General features: G+C 36.6%; 1 pseudogene; it reads left to right on the top strand.

Annotated features, from left to right (window-relative positions):
• Positions 1–607: 607 nt before the first annotated feature.
• On the top strand, positions 608–12,560 carry LOC132426259 (zinc finger protein 532 pseudogene; annotated as a pseudogene).
• Positions 12,561–12,826: the final 266 nt, after the last annotated feature.

Raw genomic sequence — 12,826 nt, forward strand, 5'->3', positions numbered from 1 at the left:
GTAGCATTGTCCAGTGAGAAATCTCCAGCACGAAACATCGCAAACCACTTTTGACACATTCGATCAGTCACAGCACCTTCCCCACATGCTACACAAATCTTTTTTCACGTTTCAGTTATGTTTTTACTTTTCTTGAAATAATAAACATAATATGCCAAAAATGTTGTTTCTTTTCTTCCCTTTTCAATATTACAATGGCTACACAAAAATTCACCAATTTTGATGTCTTTTTTTAAATGCACGCTGATATGACAGCTGTCACATGTAATCTAACAAAATTGTTTTGAATGAAGTTAAAGGCAACTAAGTGCTACTGGAGCCATCTTACAGAAAAAACTGAACGAATTTTTTTGCCCACCATATATATATATATATATATATATATATATATATATATATATATATATATATATAGTCACCAAGAACTATGGTTCCTGTAAAATACTAATAGCCAGATACTAGTATATAAAATGTGAAGTTCTGACATTGTATATATTTTTAGGAAATAAAACAAAATCCAAAACCATTTTTGTTACTGTTGAAAGTCAAACATGCCAAATAACTTAGCTATGGGCACTATCACCAAGTATAGCCAAACTTGTATGAGATGATCACTGGATACAAAGCTGGTGAACTAGGACCTGACACAGGTAAGAAAGTTGTACTCGTTCTAGGACAGGGTAGAAAACATGAAAACACCCTTCTACATAATTCACATTTCTTCCCCAGCCTCACTCTCTCTCCCCCAAAGCTTTCACAAAATGCCAGTGCCCAAAAGGAATCATAATTCTATAACTATAAAGATAAAAGTTTCTCCCAAACTTCCTTGATGTTGGGCTATAGGTGAATTTTAAAGTATGCATCAGCTAAACAAGGCCATCAGTCATCCATCTGGAAGACTGGTGCACAGTTTCCTCCTAGGCTAGCGGTATTAGAAAGTACTCCAGTTTTTGAATGGAGCCAGATTTATATGTTAGCTCTATAAAATATTGAGCAACTGTAGCAGCAAATACAAAATTATGAAACAAAATAATTTTATTTAAAAATTCATTTCTGTTACATTAAAACAATTATTTTCCCTTCACATCTGTTTCCTTTAACCAGACATCAATTTCTTCTATTGCTGAATTATGATCTATTACACTGCTGTGGAAAAAGGCAAATATAAATTCTGGAAAGTTTAAGTTTAATCTTAAAAATGTGAATTCAGGAATGTTAAAGTAAAAAAAAAAGTCTGTTCTAAAAGTATCTCTCACATGTATATATATATTTAAATACTAAAATAGGCTACCTAGGATTTTTATAAAATGGCTCTTGAAAAGATAGCAGAGGCCCAAAGAAGCCATATAGTATTTTCTAACTGGGCATAAGTGTCACAAGGGTACCCTACAAAAAGACAGACAATCTCTAGCTGATGCAACAGGAAGCACCAGCAACAACAGAAAAAATCAAATACATTATTGGGACCTGAATTGCCTCAACGAAGGAACGCCCTAGCTAGGCCTACAGGCCTGTGGTTCTTCAAAAGCCTGCAGAGTCACACGAAGAACTGGGCTTTAGATGCAGTCGGAACGCAAGCCAACTTTCTCCCGGAGGCAGGGTGAATTCAGGCAAGAGGTCCTAGATGGAATGCCAAGCCGAGTGTTTTTCTCAGTGCAGCTCAGATTAGGGCAATGAGTCAGATTTCCACGGCATGGTGGACCTGCCAGAACGGTGTTCGTGAACCTCTGGGAGTGCTGGGGTTTTCAAGCTGTCCCAAGAAAGATTTCAGTGTGTTGCCCTACACTCGGCATACACAGAGTGGCTCTGAAGGGCTACGGGCCTGGATGTTGCTTATCAGGTCCAGGGGGGCCTGGGGGTACTCAGCGTTCTGGATGGGAATAGGGTGCCCAGGCAAGGCTCCTAGGTGTCCTGAAATGCGTACGGCCATGAAGATAATGCAAATTTTACTCTGTTAGGGGTTGTTGTCTTTAAAAAAAAAACTTGAAATATAAGCATTAGAAGCCATCGTTTTGTATAAGGAAAATGAATAAAGTTTATCATCTTACTCCTTCCAAACACCTGATGGCATTCACTTCAGACACCTGAAAGATGAAGAGCAGTGCAACTTTCAATAATTTAATGGACCAGTCTCAGTATGAAAGACTTTACGTAGCATTTGTCAACTTGAAAATTAAATTGATAACTGAAATAAAAGAAAGCACTTAGAGAAAACATAATTATAAACTAATCATAGAAAAGTTTCTTTCTAGAAAAAACAAGTGTTTCTAGGAACTGCATGAAAGGTTTCCCATCTTTAAATGAACACAGTCTCTGCTAATACCAAGGAAATAGCATGTGTTTTGAGGAGATGACAGCGCCTCTTAATGTAGGGAACATTGATACTTCCACAGCAGATGATATAATTTAGTAACTTAAACATACATTTACAGGATGATTTCTTAACTTGTTTAATTGAATAGTGACGTCTTGATATGGTTAGACCAGTATTTGGGAAAACAAGGACAATTTAATAAACGTCATGACACTGTAGGACCTCAAATCCTCAAGAAGCAATTTTATCAATAAATCATCACAATTGAGCCTAGGGCTTTAAGTTTAATCAGCAAAATTATTCAGTTTAAAAGAGAAAGGTAATAATCAAAGAATCTGATTTTATAAACCAGGCACTTCAAACTGAAATTTAAAAATTTTAGTTTAAAAAAAATTTTGTTAAGTTTTCTGTTTTCAACCAACTGTCTGAACGCTTAAATTCGTTATAAACTATTAATGTATGAGAATCTTGGTATTCGTTGGAACTGGCCTAGCCCCTAGGCAGAGGGAGATACGTAACCGAAGTAGCACATATACTTTAAGGCAGTCTCATTTTTTGGATACTGCCAAATCGAGATGCCAATAACATCATCGCCTGACATCTCTGCAGAGACAATTTGTAAAGATATGGAAATATTACCTTTTTATCATAAAAATATAATCACTATGATGTAGTAGAAATATCTAACTGTATTAGTTGAGTTTGAAGTTAGAAAATAAAAGTACAACTATGATGTCACTAACAGTCTTCCTCCCATAATTTGACATAGGCTTAACTCTCCATTAATAAATCTTAACATATTTATAATCTAAAAATGAAATACCCATAGAATGTCTGCTCCTTAGTAGAAGCTGGAAATTGGTTCAATTCCACTTCATTGTTAATCTGAGCCATTATTGCTTTTGGCAAATTATTCTTGCCAAGGACCTACCAAATAAAAATACACTATGTCACCAACATTTTGTCAAGCAAAAATGACACTGAAAGAAAAAAATGGGTATAGGCAAAATAAGGAATAACTTAATTTAAAATTTGATGATTTGAGTTTAAAGCCTATAGGAGTAGGCTTAGCTGTAAATATTCTTCATAGACATGGTTACTGTAATAAAGCTCCCCCGCAATTCTGTTCCACTGATTCAGAAAAGAAAATCTAGTTTGTATGTATGTTTCTCTCAGTAACTTTCAAAATCTAAATATATTATAAATAAATCATCTTATGTCAATAACTTACACTGAAAACCACATTTACTACCTTTTAGCAACTTTGGGTACTTTCCAGATGTGAATTTTACTAGTTTTTTCCCTCACTTGGATCTATATTCCAAAGCTATAACTTCACATTTTGCAGATGACTGAAAATAGAGTAAGTACTACACAAAAGTTTCTAATTCTTTTCATCAGTTCCTTAAATCTCAAAGTCCTTTCAGTTACAATATTATAATTTTGAGATTGTTCATTCATCAAATAATAAGAATAATTCTCTCTGTGTGGTATACTAGTACAAATTGCCATTACATTATAAAGTAATGTATTTCTCAGGGGTTACAAAGCTAAAAGAAACTAAAACATGATCTGAGAATCTTCAAAGTAATAGCCACTAAACTAGATAACTGCCTTCTATTTAGATTAATTATGAGAAAAAAATAATAAGAGATAAAATAAAAGACTGAAAGAGTTAATACAGCTTCCAAAGTCTCCCAGGGAATCATTTATATATCAGGAGAGACTGGTTCAGTAGTTAGAAGGTAACAGAGTCACCAATGATAAGTAGATAAGTACATTAGATGTGCTGGCTGGTTCATTCCACTTGGTAAAATAGTTTAACAAAATGGAAGGGTTTTTTTTGTTTTTAAAACCAAGGGGCATGTGTCATAACATGGAACCAGAATGCAAGTTCCGTAAGCCAGAATGGTTGCTGAAATGTTAAAATGTAAGAATGAATGTAGCTATTTAAACATTTTAGTATACTTTGTCTCACTGAAATTGAGAACTTTAAAAACTGGCAATGTAACTAAATATATAACTATGTATTTAAAATAGAAATTAATAAGATTACTTTAAATTCAAAGTAAGAAATACCCATTTAAATATATTTGTGGGTGATAACCTCCAACTGTACCCTTTTCTCAAAAACTTAAAGGTCAAAAAACTGAAAACTAATATTAATGGGTTTTTTTCTGAATTAGTACAATCATTGACATGCTAGATGCTTTCCACTGCTAGAATACACCGTTAAAAATGGAAAGAATGACTGCAGGAGCTGTAATATCCAGTATCACAGCAAACATCTTTGCTCATTTCTAAAGTATGGATATCATACCTATTTGATAGCTTTAAAATGAAAAATAAATGCTTTTCCTATATAAAATGCTTGGTTTAAAAAGGCCATTTATCTTGCATCCTAAAATTTAAGCCCTTTAAATATCACAAAGTTACCCTCTTGGGCCTTTAAGAAAGATATCTATCCTAAAGTATTCTAAACAGGAATTTTTTTTTTAATGTTTAGTTATACTGGTTATTTCTAATGGATGGGATAATATAACTGACTTTCATCTCTTTGCAATGTTTTCCATATATTCTGATAAATACATCCAGGCATCCTTCTCTTAAATGAGTTTTAAATAAATCTAAATAACATTATATACAATTATTCCTTGTAGATCAGTTTCTTAAAACAGATCCATAAGCTAAATATCCTTAAATTGTATCATGAAAAATGTAGGGCCTCACTGAAATAGAAAAAAAGAAAAGGCCTTTGTTTGTATCATATGGTAATTACCAGTTAGTTACCTGTATTGATAAGATTTGGGGAGCAGAAAACCAGAAATAGGCATTTTCACAGTAGATTCAAATGTTTCATAAAACTTGGAATCTGTATAATTTGTAATTACCAAAGAAAATCTAAAGTTTCCAATTGGTAAAAAATAGACAGTGATGGTAATCCTATATTTTGAAAACACAGAACACCTCAGAGCTGCCAAAATTGTGTAAGACTCTCTTAATGCAAAATTCTCAGGACAGGTGGTGTGCTAAAACATTTTCAACCAACAAATCTCCAAATGGTTCTGATATATTTATTCTCATTAACCCTATTTCTTTTCCTTCTTTTTTTTTCCTTTTTCTTTTTTAAAAAAATAACTCTTAGAACTGAGGGCAACAGTGACTCCTGGTCATAATTTTACCATTCTTTGTCTTGTCCATATAAGATTTTAAAATTAACTTTGAGGTTTATCTACTGGTATGCATAACAGTTACCAAAGAATCTATGTGACATTAAAAATAAAACTTCATGATCTTTCCAGTTGAGAGACAGCAGTACTGCTATTAATAAGTATCACAGTCTGTTGAAAAAAGCATAAATAATGGAAGGCCATCATAACCAGTATATGTTGATTTTCCTGAAGGTACTATGTTTTGGAGCAAAGAGGAAGCAACAGATTCATGAGTGAGAAAAGGAGTTGGAAACCAGTAAAAAACCAGCAGAATATGGAGAGACAGAAAGAACTGTCTAGCCTAAAAAATCTTCAGGGAGTTCACTTTCCCTTTCTTTACATCTGTAAGGGATAAAATAAGTTATAGAATTAGCCAATTAAAAATGAAACAGTTAAATTACTATAACTTAAAAAAATTATTAGTAAGGTTTAGCACCCAGACAAAACTGAGATCTTATGTTTTGAATAAGAAACTGTATTTTCTTTTTCTAATCTAACCAGGTGCTTTCATAATTATTAAACTTCGGGTATATACATAGAAAAAAAGTTACTCAAAAGTTTATTGTTGGGCTTCCCTGGTGGCGCAGTGGTTGAGAGTCTGCCTGCCGATGCAGGGGACACGGGTTTGTGCCCCGGTCCGGTAGGATCCCCCTTGCCGCGGAGCGGCTGGGCCCGTGAGCCATGGCCGCTGAGCCTGCGCGTCAAGCTCTTCAAATGAAAAATTAAAGTGACTTTAGGATTTTCCTCTGGGTTGTAGTCTAATAAATGACAGACCATTTGTTAGGTAACACCTGTTAGGGTACCAATGAAAAGAAATACACACACACATACTCACACACACATATACACTTAAATATGCATAATTCCAGAAGGTTTATACTTAAGTGTTTTAAAGTAATTATAATAATATAATATATTACATTATATTAATACCAAACCACAGGAGAAAGATCTGAAAACCTCAGTTTTTGTAATTCGTTTCACATTGTTGGTCATTTCTGGATCTGAAACATTCCTTATTCATTAAAGTCCAGAGATATAAATGGATTTATATTGTGGTAATAATTTTGCTCTTCAAAAGTAAAATAAAATAATAAAATTGTCTACCCTGACAGGCTTTAAACAGAAATCTGTTTTCAAACCATTTTTCCATACCCAGAAACTAATATTGTCATCATGTGCATCAAGATTAATCTTCTTTATTCAAACCACAAATACCACAAAAATTGCTTGAGAAAAAAATATACCTATGCTGTTTGGTAGCTTTTCTCTAAATGTATTCTATAACATCACCTCATGGTAGATAAGCTTCAAACTTTAATCACTAACACTTATTTTCCTCATAAAAGTCCCATAGAGCTTCACCTGTATTTTTAATCTGTAATAAATTCTCATTCTAGCTGTTCTTTGCTGCAGCAAATTATGATCTACAGTGAATTCTGCTTTTAAATATAAATCTTGATTGTAGAACTTAGAATGTGAACATGATGCTAGAGATATAGTTTGCTCAATACAGAATAGAATAGGCTACTCTATGCTATATTAGGAATGACCTATCTTAGAGACTTGGTTCAAATTTCAGTTAACAGAATGCTCACTGCTAGGCAAGGGATGTCAACAGGTTGGCAGAATAGGATGTCCCTCACTCATATCCACCCAGCAACAATAATTTGGCAGTCATCCACAAACAAGAGTGCTTTTGTGGGAGATTTGGGATCTAGATGGTGAAACCCCTATGGAGCCCAAGACTGTGGAGGGCCATGTTTTTTTTTTTTTAAACGTCTTTATTGGAGTATAATTGCTTTACAATGGTGTGTTAGTTTCTGCTTTATAACAAAGTGAATCAGTTATACATATACATATGTTCCCGTATCTCTTCCCTCTTGCATCTCCCTCCCTCCCACCTTCCCTATCCCACCCCTCTAGGTGGTCACAAAGCACCGAGCTGACCTCCCTGTACTATGCGGCTGCTTCCCACTAGCTATCTATTTTACGTTTGGTAGTGTATATATGTCCATGCCACTCTCTCACTTTGTCACAGCTTACCCGTCCCCCTCCCCATATCCTCAAGTCCATTCTCTAGTAGGTCTGTGTCTTTATTCCCATCTTGCCCCTAGGTTCTTCATGACCTTTTTTTTTTCTTAGATTCCATATATATGTGTTAGCATATGGTATTTCTTTTTCTCTTTCTGACTTACTTCACTCTGTATGACAGACTTTAGGTCCATCCACCTCATTACAAATAACTCAATTTCATTTCTTTTTATGGCTGAGTAATATTCCATTGTCTATATGTGCCACATCTTCTTTATCCATTCATCTGCCGATGGACACTTAGGTTGCTTCCATGTCCTGGCTACTGTAAATAGAGCTGCATTTAAAAAGGTAGGTCTGGTAGGTCTGCACCCTGGTGGTAGGCTGGCCAACTATGATCCTAGTTACAGATCTGGAAACAGCCCCATGTTCCTATGGATTTGGTTAGAGCCCTGATTGGCCTTCATCTTGCTACTAGCATCATTCACCAAAGGACTCAGAGCCACACCTGCCCGTGCCTCAGGTCTGCCGATCTTGGTCCCTACTGCGGATCCTGAAGCAGCCCTATAACCTAGCTTCAGCCCCTCAACTAACCAACCTTAGCTGCAGCTGTGGTCTATATGTACTCCTGCCAGCCCAGGGACCCAGTGGGAGTCATGCCCATCTGTGCCCCTGGAGGCAGGTTCCCTGACCTCAACCTAACTGCAGGTCCTGCAACCCCTTTGATTCAGCTCCAATCCCTCCTAGTCACAGTCATGCCTGCCCAGGGATCTGGCAGGACACACCCTTATTCATGCCCCCAGAGGCAGGCCTTCAGATCTTGGACCTGGCTGTGAACCTTAAAAGCAGCTCTGTGACCCTGTTCCAGCCTCACTCAGTTGTGGTCCAGGGCTAGTCCTGCCTGCCCAAGGACCCACTCAGTGACCCTGTAGGAGTCCTCCCAGGAACCTGGAGAGAGTCACACCTACACAAACACCTGTAACAGTTCTGCTGTATGCAGACCCAATGGCGAACATGTTAGAGACCATGACAGCGTTAATCATAAAAAAAGAAAAATGATAAATTGAAGCACATTAAAACAAATAGCTTCCACTCATTAAAGACATCATGGAAAGAGTGAATAGACAAGGCACAGAGTGAATGGGGTTTACAATGGATTTTAACATATGCCCCATCACCCAGAAGTAGCTAGCCTAATTGAAAGATGGAATGGCTCACTGATGAGTTACAGCAACACTTGGAAGGCAACACCCTGAAAAGATTTTTTGTTTGTTTTATAGGAGACAGTGTATGCTTTAATTCAGAGACTATTATATAGTGATATCTCCCCATATCCCGCATACGTAAGTGCCAGAATCAAGAAGTGGAAGTAGGATTATACTCTTACACCTGCAGAATTTTTGCTTCCCATTCCATCGACTGACCTCAGTTCTCAATGGGGAACCTTTCTGTCACCAAGTCCAAACTTGTACTGTTCATCACACAAAAGGCCAACAAATTGAAAGATGACGTGTTGGGGCAAGGACTGAGGAGATGGTGGACTAGTGTCCCAAAGAACCATCTTACTCAAGCTAGAATTCAGGTTTCTTTTATACTGAAAGAGAATTGGATGTGGCTGGTTGGTGCAAACTTCTTGGTGCTGGCCAGACCCAGAGGGGATGTGATAATCCTTTGCTCTTGCACCTGTCCACATAGGTCTAGTCACAATATTCCTATAAACCTCCAAAAAGACAAATATTATTCTCTGTTTTGCAACTTTTTATCTCTATGTGAATGAAAAGTTTTATACCTTTAAAGATCAAGCCTGGGAGGCAGAGCCTTGAGAAAGGGCTATTATGTATATTCCAGGCTATAGGCAACATTCTTTTACAAAGGGACAGAGCCAGTATCACTAAGCACAGGCAACAGAGCACAAAGGTTAGAGCTAAAGGAATGGGTCCAATATGGAGTCAGGTTTGTTCTTCTTATTTGATTTCCACCAGGGGACTCAATAATGGTTCCACTGAATTGGAAGATGAGACTACCACCTAGTCACTTGGGGCTTTTTTTGCCTCTCAACCAAAAGGCAAAAAAAAAGAAAAGTTAATCTATTGTATGGAGTGACTCATTCTGACTATCAAGGGGAAGTTTAGCTGCTGTGACAAAATGGAGATAAATAGGACGATGTCTTGAACTCAGGGGATTCTCCGGAATGCCTCTTTTGCTTCAAAACCAAGTTGCAAATCTTAATGGAACACTAACAGCAACCAAGTAAGGCAAGTTGGTTAAAGAAGCACACCTTGTAGGAGTGGAGATTTGGATCACCCCTCCAGGTAAAGAACCCAGAGAAGTTTCTGGCTGAAGACAAGGAAGTATGAGATGGGCACTAAAGAAGAAAACCACAGATATCAACTATGACATAATAACCAATTTACAGAAATGAGGACTAAAGTATCTTTGATATTTTCTCTTTTCTTGTTACATGTATGTGTTATTTGTATATACTAACTGTTTTCTTCTTCTCTCTCCTTCCCATTTTATTTCATATATGAGCTGTTAGAGATTAACTCACAATATAATCTTTGAATAACAGAATATTTATGGACATGATGACTGAATTTAAAGAGTGTTTTTTAAATGTTTATCTTGGAGAAATTATACATATAAAAGTCAATTATTTACTTACATTCAAATGTAAAATTTAAGTGAATAAAAGTCAATGCACAGAATAAATGGAACAGGACTGAAGTAAGAATATTATTATGTACTGAATAAGTCTAATTTTATAGAACCATTACCTCTAATGATTAATTACCTTGGCCACACATCTCCATGTTGGAATCAGATGGCCCAGCATGTAACAAGTTCTCTGATTTTGGACAAGATACATATTACCTATAAAAATATTGCTACCTATAAAATTTGGATGGCTTAGGGTCGCTATAAGGATAAAATGAGATAATGTACACAACGAAATCAGTTCAGTGAAATTGGTAGACATTTAATAAATGTAAGTCATCCATTCATTCATTTTTCTCATTCAACTTATTTACCTTGCACTTACAGTGGAATAGACAGTCTGTTAGGTACTGACACCTCTTTTCATGGAAATTAAAGTCATTTATAGGAGGAGGTGACAGATATTAAACTTCCACTTCAACAATTTTTACCTAAATTGGTCTCACTTCTCCAAACCTGTTTGTTTCTTTTACAGCATTTATGATCATTTTTCCCTTGGTTTTTGCCTGTTTCCTTTTTCTATCTTCTTTTTTAGACTATAAACTTAAAAAGGCAGGGATTCTTTCTGAACTGTCTCTCAGTCATCACAATGCACAGCACAGTGTATAACATCTATAAATAATTGTTGTTGAAGATTTTTAAATAAACAAATTATCATTCTAATACATAATTACATATAAGTACTCTAAAAAGTTGTAACAAGAGACTCTAAAAAAAATAACGAACAGAAGTGACAAATGAGAAGAAAACAGAAACAAAAGAAGATGCCAAGTTTTCCACTCTAAAGGAGAAAATGGAAAAACTGTTGCAGAACAAAACTTGGGTTCATTCACCTGATGTGCAGAAAAGCTAATCTACTGACACCCATTGGTGATGAAGTGGACTACAGCATTTATTGCAAGGCATCAAACAAGGAGAAGAGACAGCTAATGCTCAAAAGACCTGAACTCCCTAATGACTTTCAGAAAACGGTTTTTAAAAAAAATTATGGGACTTCCCTGGTGGTGCAATGGTTAAGAATCCACCTGCCAATGCAGGGGACACAGGTTTGAGCCCTGGTCTGGGAGGATCCCACATGCCGCGGAGCAGCTAAGCCCATGCACCACAACTACTAAGCCTGTGCTCTAGAGCCTGCAAACCACAAGTACTGAGCCCACGTGCCACAACTACTGAAGCCCATGTGCCTAAAGGCTGTGCTCTGCAACAGGAGAAGCCACTGCAATGAGAAGCCCACACACCACAACGAAGGGTAGCCGCCACTCGCCACACCTAGAGAAAGCCCACGTGCAGCAACAAAGACTCAATGCAGCCAAAAATAAATAAATTTATTTTTTAAAAAAATGAAAATAAAAACAGTATGAGGGAAAGGATCACAGAGTGTGTGATCAGCTCATGCACAATTCTCTTATCAGTGGTTGGTGTGGTAGCAGGGTGATGTTTTGGGAATCTCATTCATCAACCTTCTGGTTTCACCTGGTCTGGGGTGGTCTTTGTGCTGGTGGTCAATATGCAGTTAATTTTTTCCACCCGGTGAGGGTTTTAATATTTGCAAAACAACTCAAGGATATGTCTCAGGATATGATCTATAGCCTTGAGGAGGAGCTAAAAGTCCTTGAATTTGTTTTATGTCTAAACTATTATTGTTTTGTCTCACTTGACTTTTTTCCTTTGTTTCTGCATTTTCTCACTTCTCTGACTGAATTTCTTTGGAACTCAAGGAAGGCCTAGGAGGCCAACAGTTTTTCTACAAACAAGAGGCAGGGGTCATGGGGTTCTCTATCCTGGGGAAAGCCCCCCAAGGTCCTGCTTGGTTTCAGAATCAGTTTTAGACTTTATATTTCCCAAAGGAACTATTACCCAGTCACTGGAAAAGCTAAAGAGAAATGTTTTTAAGGTTCACAAATGTGCTGTGTGCAGTTTCATAATGAAAAATCTCCTGCAGTTCTATGACAACAACCTGTAACACAAATTGAATGATTCTTCTTACCACTGCCCAAATGTGGCCTCTGTTATATGTCCCAAGTCTCTCTGTTCAGGCAGCTCTTCATAGTGAACAATTGAAGTAACTTCAGCCAGTGTCCAAACAGAATGGGTGTGGGGACGATAACCCACAAGAGAACAAACCTAGGCACAAGGATAAATCATCTGATGGTGTAGTGTCAGAAAGATAAAGCGAAGTGTGCGCAAAACATTTTGCAGCTGACGCTGCCTTAAATACTCACATGTGGACACATGACATGATCTTTATTAAATCCAAAATAATGAGTTCAACTGAGAAATAGCTACAGTTGTCTGTTAACCTAAAAAATAAAACAGCCAGGAATTTAACCAGCAAAATGGGTTTATCTGGGAACAGCAAATAATTACAATTCCTGACAAGCAGGCTATAGGAAAAGCCATAGGCAAGTCCAATAAACAAAGGAAAGGAATGTCATTTTATAGAGAAAAAGGAAGGAATGTCATTTTATAGAGAAAAATGAAGAAGTTAGGAGGGATTGTTTTGAAGGAAAACCCATTGGACAAAAGTGAGAAATCAGAGCGAAAATGT

Source organism: Delphinus delphis, chromosome 5 (assembly GCF_949987515.2).
Source record: "Delphinus delphis chromosome 5, mDelDel1.2, whole genome shotgun sequence".
NCBI classification, from domain to species: domain Eukaryota; kingdom Metazoa; phylum Chordata; class Mammalia; order Artiodactyla; family Delphinidae; genus Delphinus; species Delphinus delphis.